The sequence below is a fragment of the Euprymna scolopes genome, chromosome 33 (assembly GCF_053919585.1).
Source record: "Euprymna scolopes isolate OS-2025 chromosome 33, ASM5391958v1, whole genome shotgun sequence".
Taxonomy (NCBI): domain Eukaryota; kingdom Metazoa; phylum Mollusca; class Cephalopoda; order Sepiida; family Sepiolidae; genus Euprymna; species Euprymna scolopes.
The window spans coordinates 19,087,064-19,103,086 of NC_136514.1; the positions used below are offsets into that span (position 1 = coordinate 19,087,064).

Consider the following 16,023-nt stretch of genomic DNA (forward strand, 5'->3'; position numbering starts at 1 on the left):
GGAGAGCACATACAGCACTTGGAATTCTCAAATGGTCACCCATTTTAGTACTGGCCAGGCTCAACGTTGCTTAACTTTGGTGATCTGATGGGAACCGGTGTGTCCATGTAAATTATGTCGTATATTGAACCAAATTGTTATAAACCCGACAAGCAACTAAATCCCACCCCTTCACTGTAGAGATCCCTAGGTGTAAGAAAGCCTTCTACTCCAATAGTTTCTTCCCCAGAACTGATAAACTTTGGAACTCCCTTCCGGTATTCTGCTTTTGCAACTGTACTGACATGCAGAAGTTCAAATGTAATGTGAACAGACATCTTGCTACTCATCTCCCTTCATAATACCCCTGCAACTTATATCCCCGATAGTAGCCCCCTACCTCAAAGTGGCACTGTGCCTTGTTTGAGGTGAAAATTGAATTTAAAAAAAAAAAAAAATTATAACCAATTGTTTTTTTTGTTTTTTTCTTAACCCCAAACAAAGCATATTGCCGCTTCAGACTTGGTAGAAGAATGCAGGACCTATTAGATTAGAACCGCTTTTTGGCCCTTATCTAAGAGGGAGAGATAAATGGTTGGTGTACCAGCCTAGACATTGCAATACAACTACATGCACGAGCAAATGTTGCTTTGCAGATATACAGGATACTGGCAGGTGTAAGAAATTTTCTAGCTCGGTAGAGGGAGCCAATTTCACTGCAGGATCCTTGGCAATGTCTTCTATGTATTTTTGTAACAGAGTATGGATGCGTGTGGATGGCAGTTATATGCAAATGACTGAGCTGTGTGGAGGTGACGTCACGGCAAGGAAGAAAGAAAACGATTATAAAAAGAATATGCGTGTGCAATCAAAGATTACGTTAGAGGCGATCAGACAGAGATGTGTTGCCTCCGATGGCCGAAAGCAACAGGAAAAGGCCTATAAATAAATGTCTGCAAAACAAATGTCGGTTTTTTGACTAAGAAAAAAGGGGAGTTGAATTCTTCTCTTATCGGTTGTTTCCTTGCAACGAATTCTGTGTTAACATATGTGTAAACGTGTATACTACATTATACACACACACATATATATGTTTATATATACTGTGTATACTACGTTATATATATATATATATATGTGCGTGTGAGTTCACAAGTCGTGAACACATTTGGGCATTAAATATCTCAAAAACAATACTATTAAGGATATAAAAAGCATGCCAATATATATATATATAATCTCTATTATATAAATTTCACCTGTCTGTTTAAATGTATGTATGTATGTTTGTTTGTTTGTATATCTGCTTTCACTTTCTTTTCCGCCTTTGCATCACAGGTTCAAGCCTGCCTTTCTCCTAACTCTTTTTTTTTTTCCTAACTCTTTTTTTTTTCTCAACATACACCTCCAAACACCTGGGCAACGCCTGGCACCCCTGTTAGTCTATAATATAAATCTCACCCGTCTGTGTAAATGTATGTATGTTTGTATGCCTGCCTAAAACTTTCGACAGAGGCAACGGATTTTCACAAGATCAGTATCATTTTGATGCTCAACCCTTCGAACGAGAAATATAAAAAAAATTGGCTAAAAATATTAATTCCTTCACTTTCAACTGGGCAATTTTCTACGAGGAGGGTCGTTATTTTTGTTTTTGTTTTGTTTTTTTTTTGCATCGCGATTTTTGCAAATTATCGTATCAGTTGAAATAATCTTACTAATTTCAACATTCCAAACTTCTGGTCGCGTCACAGAGTAAGGGTAAGACGTCAGGTTTTCTTTCACTTTCTTTTCCACCTTGCATCACGGGTTCGATCCTGCCTGCCTATTACAACTTTTTTTTTTTTTTTTTTTTTTTTTGCTCAACACGCACCTCCAAACACCCGGGCAACGCCGAGCACCCAGGCTAGTGGCCTAAATCAAAAATAAAACATATCGTTTTGCAATGACACTGTATTAGATTCTATAAACAAAGGTAACTGTTTTCTCAACAGCGCATGTATAGTTTTATAAGACCCTCGATGGAAGGAGAAATTCTTAGTCTGGAGCGATTTCCATAATAAAAATGCCTTCAATAAGTTTCCAGACTTTTTTGTACAAGCATTTAAAATTCTCATAGACTCTTGAAAATTCAGTATGTTATTGCTATACATCTTATGAGATGACTGACAATGTTTTATGATTTCAGGTTCAAATGAACAGTTACAGCAGAAATTGGAATACACCCTAATAAAACCTGATTGTCACAGTTGGTGAATTACAAAAATGCATTCTGGACGTAATGTTTGTTACTTTAGAAGAACGATATGCAATAAAATTTTGTTTTAAAAGGGGGGAAAAATGCCACAGAAACGTATGAAATGCTTCAGAATGCTTTTTGACCATCTTGCATGAATCTAGCATCAGTTTTTGAGTGACATAAGAGATTCAAGGAAGGCAAGGTGTATGTGAGGGATTATTAGAAGTGTGGGAGGAGTAAGGAAGTCAGAACACCAGAGTTGATTGGCCAAATAAAGAATTTCATGGATAAAGACCGTCATGTGTCTATAGAGACAATAAGTGCACAGTTTGATGTCAGTGTAGGAAATATATACACAATTATTTGCGAGAAACTAAAGATGTAGAAAATTTGCACAATGTTTGTCCCAAGGGTGCTCCGTCTTTGTCACAGACTATTTGATCAAAATGGGCATCGAGACAGTTCCTTACTCACCTTATAGTCCAGACTTTTGGTTAATTCCTAAGCTCAATGAAAACCTTAGATGCTGTCATTATGAGACAATTGAGGAGATGAAAGAGGCTGCAACAAGGGTCATTGACACGCTCACACAAGAAGACTTCGATGGGGCCTTCCAGAAGTTGTTGGAACGGTACAACAGGTGCATTGCAGCCAGAGGAGATTACTTGGAAGGGGACTACACATATGAAAAAAAGGCTGGAAACTTATTTAAGGCACCTCGTGTCAATGACCCTTATCACAACCTCTTTCACACACACACACACACACACACACACACACACACACACACACACACACACACACACACACAGACAGACAGACAGACAGACACACACACACACACACACACACACACACACACACACACACACACACACACACAAGAAGTGATCATGCAGTATCTGTTCTTTCCTCAATCGGATGAAGAGAGATCTTTTTTGCCCGGTATAATTTTTAGCCGAAGGTACAGAATAGTTATCAAAGCCCCACTCTGCCCGCTCTTCTCACGTTAAGGTGTTTTTAACTAACAACGTTATTATTCTTATAATCCATCCTTAACATGAAGTGGGGATGGAGCGACTTTGTTGACTATTCTGTACCTTAAATATTTTTATTTTCCTATTTACTTGCCTCCCCACGAGGGCAGAGTTAGATACAAGATCGTTTTTTTTTTGTGTGTCGGGAAAATCCAGCTCCCCAAAACGGGGCCTGCTAGATAAGAACAAAAATTAAAATTTTCTCAGTCATGAAGGATTTCTCGTCCACTGACTGAGGGCAGAAAAGGTGAAGTGGAAGTGTAGTATCAGAACAGATACTACACTGTCTCTTGTTCCACCCATGAGTGCCTCTTTTTTTTGCGGGGGGGGGGGGAGTACTACTAGATATCTTAAATAAAAGATGACCTTGTGTCCAACTTTGCCTTCGTTGAGAGCGGGGGCTGAGGGGTTTAATAAGGGTTTTTTTTAAACTTTATGTCGGTGATTGTGACATTGTCTGTGACCTAAACATGTCATGCGCAAAAAAGAAAGAAAAAAAAATACGGACAAAAAAGTAAATCGCAAAAAATAAGAGAATAAACACACTTGCGTTATTTATTTATTTTCTCGTTTCTCTCCTACTGCTCCAGCCCCGGAAGGTGGGGAAATCTGCTCTGTATGTAGGAGAGAGAGAGAGAGAGAGAGAGAGAGAGAGAGAGAGAGAGGGGGGGGGGGAGAAAGAAAAAAAAAGAATGGTAAAGGAAGGGGGGAAATGCATCCATTTCGTCATCATCGGACATGTGATTGGGTAGGTTTGAGGGTTAAAAAGCTCAACTAAGTTGGAATCACAAGAGCAAGGCCGTTTCCTTTGCTACTGCCTACAGTTAAGGGATGATCATACTGACTGGGTGCCACAAGACTTTAAAAAAAAACAAAAAAAACAATAACAACAACAAAGTTTATTTAAGAAATTAAATTCACAAAAAGAAAAGGAAAAAAAAAAACGAATGTAAAAAACTTTGTTAAAAGGAAAAAAACGTCTTCACGCAATCTTCCACAAAGTGCATGGAAGCGCCAAAGAAGAAAAGTCTTCGAGTTGTACGTTTATAATTTCGAAAAAAAAAAAAAAAAAATGCCGTATTTCTAAAACTTTGTCAAGTCATTACATAAGACATTTTGGTGATTTTATAGAATCGCTCCCGTTGGGTTTTTCGAGTGTCCTGTGAACGAACAATTTTGGCATTTAAAAAAAAAAAAAGAAAGGAAGAAAAGGCACTGAAACTTTAACCCTAGTTTTAACCTTAATGGTTTGCAGACGGCAATGATCGTATATAATAATAAAAAAAATACCTTTATCTTTTGAAATCAATTTATTTTAACAAAAAACAAACAAATAAAAAAAAAAGACCTTTCACTTTTGGCGGAAAGGAGGGGAGAAACAAACGGATGCGACTAATTTTACCCCCCCCCCTCATTCGCGGATTTTTGGACGTGGTGATCATTTACCGAAACACTTTGAATGTTTATGCCCCCTCCCCCGATAATTATCGTCTTATTTTTTCTTTCTTAAAAAAAAAGGAAAACAAACCATTTTGTTCTCCCTCTCTTCCTCAACTCGCCCACTCTATTATTTTCATTATTCGCATTTTTTTTTTTTTTTCTAATATTCTGCCTTAAATTTTCCTTCTCAAGTTTGAACGAATTCTAAAACAAACAAACTGGGTTCCTTACTTACATCGGCGAAAAAATCTCACCACAGGTAAACATAAATTATTATTTTCCGCTTTTTTTTTTTTCTTCTAAAAGAAAAAAAAAAGAGGGGGCATTTTTTAAGGGAGTGGTAAATGTTTACTTTAAGGTCCTAAATTCCATATCGCCAAAATAAAATAGTAATAATAAATAACATATCGACATTCGCATTAATTTGCAAGCCGGATTGCTGGTTCCCTTTCAATACCCCCCCCCCATTTTCCCCCGGAAAAATTATTAGGTTCTTCTTCGAAACTTGACAATTGAAATATTAACTTTCAAGTGAAACCAATGGTATCTACTGAATTGTTATGTCACAATAATGAACATATCCTAAAATTACGAAAAACAATCAGACGGAAAATTTATTATTAATGAAAATAGTTTTCCAAAAAAAATTGCAAGTGTGTATATAAATTAATAGCATCAAGTCAAGGGGGAGTAACTTGGTCCGTCTTGTTACAATTAATGGTGGATGTCACGCAAATCATCTATTTGTACAAAGTATACGTTGTATGTAATAATGCAGTAATATTTAACTTATTTGTGACATGACAACTAACATTACTTACTGTCGAAATTTATAAAAAGCAGTGGTAAAATCCCTTGAGAGCGTACGGTGGTTATATGAGAAAATAAAGCTTGTGTACGCATTATAAATGTTTCTTTTCTATGCCTTATGTTACACATTAGTACATTATGGGTCATTTCAAGTTAAAAGTTTATTTATTGCACCCATCTGAACTAGAGAAAACCATGATTAAAATGTTTATGTCTCGTGTAAATATCTAATGAAGGATATGAAATATGGTTGGCGTTCTGTAGACCGACAGGTGATCAAAAAGTCAGATCGAGCGTACCGGAAAAGAAAATGAGACCAAATTGACAACTCGGAAATTCTAAAAGAAACAATTTAAACACATTTTATTTTATACTTATGTAAAATAAATACAACAACAAGAACAAAAGAAAACATGAAAAATATTTTAAACAATTAAACTATTTTTTTTTTCAAATATTTTTTTTTCATTACTTTTTTTAATGTTTTTTTATATTAATTTTTTAAAAATGTGCTTTTTTAATTAATTTTAAAAAATGTTTTTAATTAATTTTTTAGAATGTTTTTAATTAATTTTTTAGATTGTTTTTAAATTAATCTTTTAGAATGTTTTTTATTAATTTTTTTAGAATGTTTTTAATTAATTTTGAACAATTTTTTAAAATTAATTTTTTAATGTTTTTTAATTAATTTTTAAAAATGTTTTTTTTAATTAATTTGTTTTTCGAATGTTTTTTTTAATTAAAATGTTTTTATGTAGAATAAATGCACGCGATGCAACAAAGGGTTTCATTTTTTTTATTTTATTATTCCCCACTTTTTATTTGTCCCCCCTCATAATGGTTTTTGTTTATTTTTGTTTATCGCTACAAGTGCTAATCTGGACTTTCACCAATTTTTCTGTTAATAATTACCTTTAACTATAATCCCAGGCAATTTTTTTACCCCCCCCCAAACCCGGCCAAACAAAAAAAATATCAATCCAAAAAGAAAAAAAAGAATACTCCTCCCCCCCACCAAAAAAAAATATATATCCATAAAAAACACATGGCAAAAAAAAGTATCCTCCCCCCCCAAAAAAAAAACACTGCAAAAATAAAACATCCATAAAAACATTAACAAAATAATCGGAAAAGCGCAAAGTTCAAGCTAAAATAATAATTTAAAAAAAAAAGGCCTCACACACACACACGCCAAACTTCTTTCATTTTCGGAATAATGTATGCTCCCTCGAACGAACTGCGTAAATCATCGGAGCCGATACGTTTTTCGCTATAGGGGCCTCACTCGTGTCGTGTACGTCAGCCAAAATAAAAAATTGTTTAAATTATTTATTTTAAAAGTATTAACCATTAAAGTTTTTTCATTTTAAATTTCCGAGTTGTCAATTTAGTCTCATTTCGTTTTCCGGTACGTTTGATCTGACATTTTAATCACCTGTCGGTCTACTGAACGTCGGCCATATTCCATATTCTTTATTAGCCATTTACACGAGACAAACATTTTAATCATGATTTTCTCTAGTTCAGATGGGTGCAATAAATAAACTTTTAACTCGAAATGATATGGTGGGTAAATGTCTGGCATCCAGTAGGGTGCTCCATCCCCAGCTAGAACAAAATAACAACAACAAAAAAAGTTAAGCCGTTACCCCGAAAAAAAAAACAGTAAAAAATAGTTTTCTTGGGGCATTGCTTATAAACAGGTATGCAGAAAAATAATAACGCTCAGTCCGAGTTGCGTCACTCCAACCTTTTGTCTGGAAGTTTTTTTGTTTTTTTTTAATAAAAAACACAAATGTGATAATATGGAATTTAGGACTCTAAACTAAACATTTACCCTTTTTTCCATTATGTTTTTACTTGTTGCTTGTTTTTGCAGAGGGTGCATTTTAAATTGTTACTTTGATCCGTGCTTTTTACTAAGAAAATCACTTATTTAAAAATAAAAATGTTTTGAAAGTATTTTTAACTCCCCCACTCCCTGAAAGTACTGAAAAAAAAATGGGTGCTTATTCAAATTGGTACTTATGGCATCAATTAAAAGTGAAGAAAATACAGAAAAGTCTGCATGACGTACAGAACGAAGATGTCATATTCCAAAAATTACGTAAATCGATCAAGTAGTTTTTTTTAAACTAAGAAAATCGAAATTTACAATTTTTAGCGGTTTTTACTAAACTGTATTGAACATAAGGCTGATTTTTTATCTCGACACTTCGGTTTGAGCTATCGCTCATTTATTTCATCTGATTTCTATCGTAGCCGACGAAAACACTGCAACTCACTTAGTCGTTGATTTTCTTGAATTATAATAAAAAATACTTCATCTATTTATGTAATTTTTAGAACAAGAAGAACTACATCATAAAGACTTCTCTTTACTTTTGATTGCCGCCATGGGTAACAATTTGAATAAGCACCTGAAAATGCTTTAAAGAAATCTGAATTTTAGGTTTTGCAAAAATTGCTTGATCTCATTTTGACAGGATGTCAAATTAAAGATGTCATATTCCAAAAATCACGTAAATTGGTCAAGTAGTTTTAAAAGAAAATCCATGTACTTTACATCTATGTTACCACGCTGAAGTAATAATGCTATTATTTAGAAATCCATTCTTAACAATGGGGAAGGGCGGATGTTTTAGTAACTATTCTGTGCTTTCATTTGTAAAAAAAATTGTTTCTCAAGCCCCAATTTACTCCCTGCAGAGGCAAAAGAATCCACAAATACAAAAGTCATATTTTTTCAAACTCAAAATTTATTCACAAGTAACAACAATGAAAGTTTATTGGTTCTGGTATTGTCCATTTGAAAAACGGTGGCCAGTTTTGCCTCTATTGCATAGAGTCAGTAGTATGAACTCCTATTAACGGAGTTGTAGTTCGTTGTTCCTCGAAAGGATCCATGTATGTTCATGGTGGATTCGACGGGAATGTTGGCGTCTGTAATTAGGCATAATGCGAGTCACTTCGGACTCTAGTTGAATTGAAATAAGATCCAATATTTGGTAAATAAAACGTGAAGAAATGTTCATTAACGTCATCCTGTAATTAGGATAATTTCAGCATTATAAAATTGTCTCTGCTTGTAGAGATGTGATCCTTTGTTCACCAACAGTTTGGTGATAAAACATGAAGGAATTGACGTAGCTCCCTTCTCGTGTGGGAGCCGCTGATTTGGAGTCCATCCCTTGCCGAGTTCTTGCGTGGACTGAAAAATAAAAGCATGATACAAAAAGAGCGCCAAGCAAATCACCTGACTCATTCATTAACCAATGACGGCCGACCACCATAACTGCGTGGGTGGCCTAAACAAGAAAGATGGCGAATGTGTATGGAGGTTCTCACATATTTTGATAAACAAAAAAAATATTGTAAAAATTGAATTCGACTTTAAATTTTTTTTTTTTAAATAGCGCGGTAGCATAGATGCATAAGCACTGAAAATCAAATTTTATGACGATCCGGATGGGGCAAGTGGTAGAGGCTAAACTGAAAAGACGCCTTTCCGATTTTGATCGGGACCTCTTGACTCAGTATCAATGGTCGGAAGTGTTATAACGTCCTGATCGTAGAGTGTTATTTGAACTCTTACAAACATTCTAAAGAATATATATATATATATATATATATATATATATATATATATATATATATACATTTTTTTTAAAATAATTTATTTTATTATCAATGTTTTTAAAAGTTTTTGTTTTTACTACAATGAAAGAATAAAACAATTTATTAAATAAAATAATATTTTTTGAAACGAGATTTCAAAACAAACATTTTTTACGAGATTTTTAACACGATTTTCTTTTTCAATATTTTTTCTAATGTTGGATTAATGTTTAAAAAATGATTGATATTGGAAGAAAAAAAAGATTTTATTGATAAAAACTATTTTATGATCTTTATTTTTATGTTTGTAAAAGTAAAATACGTTTTTTCCGCTTCTATACTATCAGAACGAAATTTCGGAAATCGTAATACTGAATTTCACATAAAAACAATTGTGTCTGTTTAAGATGATTATATCCAAAAATTACGAAAATCGATAAGGTAGAAAATCATTTATTAAAGAAAATAGAAAATAGAATTTGAAGAAAACGATCGTATTTGCTTTGTAAGACACAGGAGAGTTTAAAAGGGAGGTAATTTTCTGTTTCGATTTAAACAAGATGGCTGCAATTTTCACCTGCTAATACGAAAGTTGTTTTTTTGTAAATAATTCAATAATATTCAGGTAATTTCGATTGCATAATTTGGAAGCTAACATTGTAATTTATTAGAATTGACAAAAAAAAAATCAGTAGAAACCATTGTTTTTATTTTTTTTATCTGAAAACTTCATTTACCAACTACAAAATTTCGTTCTGATAGTGTAGAATCACCACTTTTTTTTATAATGTATCGATAAAAAAGATTTTTATGATTAAAAAAAATATATATTTTTATGGGTAAAACTTGCGGAAAATTCTCTGTTTTACGGTTGTTGTGAAAATTTAAAAGAAATTTAAATTTCGTTCCGTTTTAATTTTTTTATTGTGCCCCTCCCCAAACGAAAGTAATCGAAAGACTAACATTCAACAGTTGTACTTACATATATATAAGTGAAAGTGTCTGTCTGTCTGTGTCTGTGTGTGTACATTTCCCTACGCAATAACTCTGTCAATTTTCAGTCTACAGACTCGAAATTTGATGCACAGGATACTGAAATTTGGGAAAATCGATGTGATTGGTTTTCGGCCAGAAATTTGGCGATTAAGGGGTCAAAGTTCAACGATTTGATCTTTGAGAACTCTACCAAACTCCTCCGACAATTTTCGGTCTAAACACTTGAAATTTTAGATATAGGTTCATTGGACATGGATCTAACTAAATTTGAGCCCAAAACAATAAATTTTAAGGGGTCATAATAGGGGTCAAAGTTTAAAAAAATCAACCACTTTTTTTTTTTTTTTTGCTCAACATACATCTCCAAATACTCGGGCAACACCCGGGCACCCATGCTAGTATATATATATATATATATATATATATATATATATATATATATATATATATATATATATATATATATATATAAACAATGTAAGATTTTTTTATAAAAATAAAATTTTATCAACAAAAACGAAATAATTTAATTTTTAAACGAAAAAGTCAATTTGGTATACCATTTTGGTATTTTTTTCATAAGTCCAACTCACTGTTCACATTGGAAATGTCGACTTTTAGAGGTTTTCGGGTATGCTTACAACGAATAAACATCCCAACCTCTCCATGTTAAGAACAACTTTCGGAATAGACCCCCCCCCCACAACCTTATCAGCATACCCGAAAACTTATAAAAGTTGATATGTTGAATGTGAACCGTTCCATTTTTACAACTACCATAAAACAGATCATTCTCCGCAGTTTTACTCTAAATTCTTTGCAATGTTTGTAAAAGTTCAAATAACACTCTAAATCCAACCAGGAGTTTATATCAATTCTGGCCATCGATACTGGCTCGAGAGGCCCCGATCAAAGTTGGAAAGGCGTTTCTTCATTTTAACCGCGGTAGATATTATTTTAGGATGCATTTAAATTCAAGGGCGGACAACTCGATTCGATTAATGAAATTTATCTATTTTTCGATAAAAGATCACTAATAGCTGCCAAAAATTCTTAATCGCTTAATTTGATTTCGTTAAAAAAACAATATTTGATCAATTTACGTAATTTTTTGAATATAACATCTTCGTTCAGTGACTGTATTTTTTATGTTTTTGAATAAGTGTATTCCTAAATATGTACCAAAAGCCTTTTTTTGTGGAAGGAGTGCTTCTGTTTTTTAATTATTTAGTTTTATTATTATTGATCTGTGGCTGCTTTCAAAAAAAAAAAAAAAAAAAAAAAAGAAAGAAATTAATGCATCAAAAAGAAAAAAATATATAACATTTCCTTCTCATAAGAAAAATAAAACGGATTGTTCAAAAATCTAAGATTTTAGGTAGTACTTGTTGAAATAGAGCGTCAGATCGATTTCATTAAAATATGCCAGTTTAAACAAAAATAACAGTACTCGTTTGATTAGATATTTTTTTTAGTTTACCGACCCCTCGACATTCACCTTTAATTTGTCGACCTAAAGTGGTTTTCGGGTACGCTGAGAACGAATATCGCATTTACTTTTTGCGCAAACGAGTAGTTATCCATATTTGGAGGCATTAAGTATCCAACGTAATCACTATTGCTTTTGTTGGCGGCCATCTTGTTTCATTTACGAAAAAACGCCAAAAAGAGCCAAACGGAGCCAAAAGGGCCAAAACATGGCCCCAAAAACATTTTTTCGGTTTCAAGGCCGAAATGACCCACACCCACCCTTCCGAACATTTTTCCGCTTCCCAATATCGAAACGGACAATCTTTTTTTTCACTTTCTTAATTGCATTAATTTTTTCACTTTCTTAATTATATTCATTTTTTTAAAACTTTTTTTTACTAAAATGCGCGCACGCGCTTAGTCACTTGACGTTTCACAAGGTGTATGAATACATGGCGGACATTTTAAATAAGAAATATTTTTCATGAAATAAAAAGTTTTCATCTCATTCAATAGTAAAAATATTCCTGTCAGTAAGTTTTCACGAGCGGTTTACAAAAGCATATTTTATGTTTTTTGTTCTTTTTTTTTTTTTGTGTGGGGAGGTGGAGGTGGGTACTCAATTATAGAACATGTGTAGTTTAACAAGTGTTTCTGCAGTTTAATTTACCGTTTTTCCATAAGTAACGCGCCGATATTTACCAAGTAGAATACCGTTTAACATTTGACAGAAATTCTGTTTACATTTGGGGGAGGTGGTGGAGGTGGGGGGGCGCAACAATACACCCGCCCCCGCTCCTCCACCACCTCCCCCAAATGTAAATAGAATTTCTGTTAAATGTTAAACGATATTCTGCGTTACTTATGGAAAAACGGTTAATTAAACTGCAGAAGCACCTGTTAAACTACACGTTCTATAATTGAATACCCCCCCCCCCCAAAAAAAAAAAAGGACGAAAAACTTAAAATATGAGGAGTTCACACGTAGGGGGCATAACTTGGAACGCGTATTTTAGATTACATTGTCGAACATTTGTAGCCTATAGCGGTAGACTTCTATCTTTCTTTCTTTTTTTTTTTACTAAAAACATAATAGCAGTTGTTCTACTTAATGATTTTTCGTAAGTTTTGGATATGTAACTATTTTCGACATGGCAATTAAGTAAGTAATATTGTTTTTGCTTAAAATGAAATATTTCAAGAAATCAATCTGTTGTCTCTATCTCTACAAGCGGGTTTTGCAAACAATTGTTGGAAGCAAGATGTCAAAATGTCCAAATAAAAGTTTGGTTCGATTGTATCATAGGGGCCGTTACAAATATCTCGCACATTTCATCTAAATTTTGAATAAAACCAATTGTAGGTGCTTGTTTACATTGGTGACCTTTTAAACCGACGCATTTCAGGTGAAAACAGTATTACGTACTTGTTTGAAATAAGGCCATGCGTTATCTCGTCTGAACAAATGGGAAAAGGGTTTCGCGTAAGTTCTCTAGCAGACGAATTCCAACAGTGCTTCTAAAGAATTTGAACTGAACCAAATCGACTTTTGCCAGAACTAGACCAAAAACTGAACTTAGATTAGGCTTAGTTCAGGGTTAGGTTTAAAAAAATAAATTAAAAAAAAAATCAGTTTGGTTCGAATTCAAATCTTTTTCTTTATTTTTCAATTTAATTTTTGTCTCCTCTTTAAATTTCCTCTCTTCAAATTTGAATGAATTAGAATGACGCTGGGTTAAATAGAGTTGAGAGGGAAAACATAAGGAAATACAAAAATCTTATGTATGACATGAAAAAGAAACTGGAATCTGAGGAAGATCTCTATCATTCCAGTTATTAATAGCAGCAACGGGGCTCATGAAAATGAATTTCAAAAACCACCTAGCAAATATACCTGGTGAACCAAGTGCATGACAGATTCAAACAATTGCAATTAAAGGGACGGTCAGAATTTTAAATATCTGAGTTAGCAGGTGAATGTTTGGCATCCGGTAGGATGCGCCATCTCCAGCTTGAACAAACTGATAAGAAAATGAAATTAAAAAAAAAAAAAGTTTGGTTCTTCACTTTCACCGACGAAAAGAACTCACCACAAATAAACATGGCTAATTTCTTTCGCTTTTTGTTTCGGTTTTATTTTTTAAAACATATATTTAAAAAATATATTTAAAAAAAATAAGCTTTTTGTTTGGGGAAGGGGCACTGCTTCCACTATGCTGGGAGAGGGGACAGAGCTTCTTTCTTTTTTTTTTTTTTTTTTTTTACAGAAGGGTGCATTTTATTTGCTTGATCTGTGCTTCTTTCGACAAAGGAAATCGCTAAAATTTAATTTAAGAATTAAGAATTTTAAGAAATTATTTTATTACTAGCAGTGGTGGGGATGCCTTGCCTTGCCTTGCCCGATCGTAAAATACGCTTAAATATATTTTAATTCATGCAGATTTCGTATTATTACAGGGCCAATTCTCTATTGAATATTATATTGTACCCAATATATAGTACTGATTCTAAAAGTTGTTTTTTTAATTACTTGTGTGGCATCAGCTTGAATTAAAACCAAAACATTTAACACTTCAGCTATGTTCCTTACTGTTTGAGCTTCAAACTTTTAAATGAATTTACGCATGCGCAAAAGTAACAGAAATATGTCGGAAAGTTGAAATGCACAGTTTGCATTCCAACTTAATAACATATTTCTGTACGCGTTATTCATCCATCCAAACAAAGATTTTACTTGTTATAAATTATTCTTGGTTCATGATTACTATTTCCTATTAATTCCAGTGTTATGTGACCAGTAGTTTATCGGTTAAATATTTTCACACAGATACATACATCTACTGCTTCATTTGTATAGATTACTAACAAGGAGACCTGACGTTACCCGGAATTAAATGATGATCAATGAATGTTTCACACGTGCATATTTTTATTGTCATCAAAATCAGTGAAATCACCTATTTTTCAATCAAATCGATTGATTGCCTGCTCTAGTTGAGGTCCCACAGTGGTGCACCGGGATGAAGCTTCATATACCTCCCCACAGTGACTTACTCCATAATAGATTGTAGTCTACATTGCACTGTAGAGAACCTAATTACTTTTTATATATAATAGCTTGAATTAAAGTTTAAAATGCAAAAGTCAAGCATCACGGTTCAATTGTACACTAAACCGAAACTTCATTTTAAACGGGCCCTATCATATCAAAGAACCTACTGTTGATTTTATGTGTCTAGCCTTACTGCTTATGCGGTAATAATGGCTTGAATTTAATTTTAAAATGAAAAAAATCAAGTATCATGATGAAATTGTACTTTAAACAGAAACATTCATTCTGAATGCACTCCTGTCATATCAAAGAACATATTATTGATTTTATATGCCCGGCCTTTCTACTTGTGTGGTAATAAAACTTCTCAAATGCACTTAGGATGTTAGGCTGTGTAAGGTGTTAACTTTGGTCCAAATCGCCTGTTCCTTCTTTCATCGGATTTTTTTTTTTTATTCTCGATATTTATTAAAGACATTTCGATGCAAAACCTATTTAAGAATACACTGCCAGGAACATGAAGTACGTTTGTGTGAAATTTAAAAAAATAATCGATCCTGCGGTTTAGGAGTCTATAGGAAACGAACACACACAGAGTTCCTTTAATATATTAGTAGAGATAGAGATTAATTCTCTTCCCATGAAAGTAATTAAGCAGAAAAACAGAATCATTTATTGTTTTGTGCAAGGGGTAACGATAAAATTGTCACCCTAGAAAAGACAACACGATTTCATTTCCGTTTGATGAAAACCGGTTTTCTTTTCTTTTTTTTTTTTCTTTTTTTTTTGTTGTAGACCATCTACTAGTTGGCCAGTTGTATACAAATCCCAAGATCGATAGGAACCTATTGATAGGATAAATCAAAACATAGATTCCATGAACAAAGCTTCTTTCTTAGAACTGCACACCTTAGGAACTCTATGCCGCTTGCCTGTTTTGCTCCTGACTTCAACTTGGATGTCTTCAAGTCCAACATAAACAAATTCCTGATGAACCGCCCCCTTAAGTAATGACACTTTATCAAATCTCCGATACTAACTATTACTACGATACTATCCCATTGATTACTGTACACACAATAATCCTTATCCCCGAGTGGCTTCTGGGCCTTGATAAGTGTGATCTCCATGTAAAAAAAATCCCCCCCAAAAAAACTTTCTATCATGTATGAAAGTGACACAATGTTCAAAGAGCGATATCAGAGATGCGCTGCTGCATAAATCATGGTCTCTGCTCATCCAAGTTATGACAACAGGACCATTACCAGCACCCTCAAAATGCATCACTGGATTACCACGAATAACAGGGACGTGCCCAGGGTGATGAAAACAAAATTTCCAGCCATGGTTATGATCTTTGGTGTGGTTTTAAGTGATGGCCA

The 16,023-nt window shown here is 33.6% G+C and overlaps 1 protein-coding gene and 1 pseudogene across 4 annotated transcripts in view; one reads left to right on the top strand and one right to left on the bottom strand.

Annotated features, from left to right (window-relative positions):
* LOC145258161 (uncharacterized) overlaps positions 1–16,023 on the top strand; it is a 463,400-nt gene that overhangs the window by 268,207 nt on the left and 179,170 nt on the right. The window contains exon 1 of one of the 4 annotated variants that reach the window (XM_080115966.1): positions 1,875–4,954. The exons of the other annotated variants lie outside the window; for them this stretch is intronic. The gene's annotated coding sequence lies outside the window, so the exon portion shown is untranslated. Of the gene's footprint in view, positions 1–1,874; positions 4,955–16,023 lie in introns of those variants that run through there. 4 annotated transcript variants of the gene reach the window in all.
* LOC145258381 (5S ribosomal RNA) lies at positions 7–125 on the bottom strand (annotated as a pseudogene).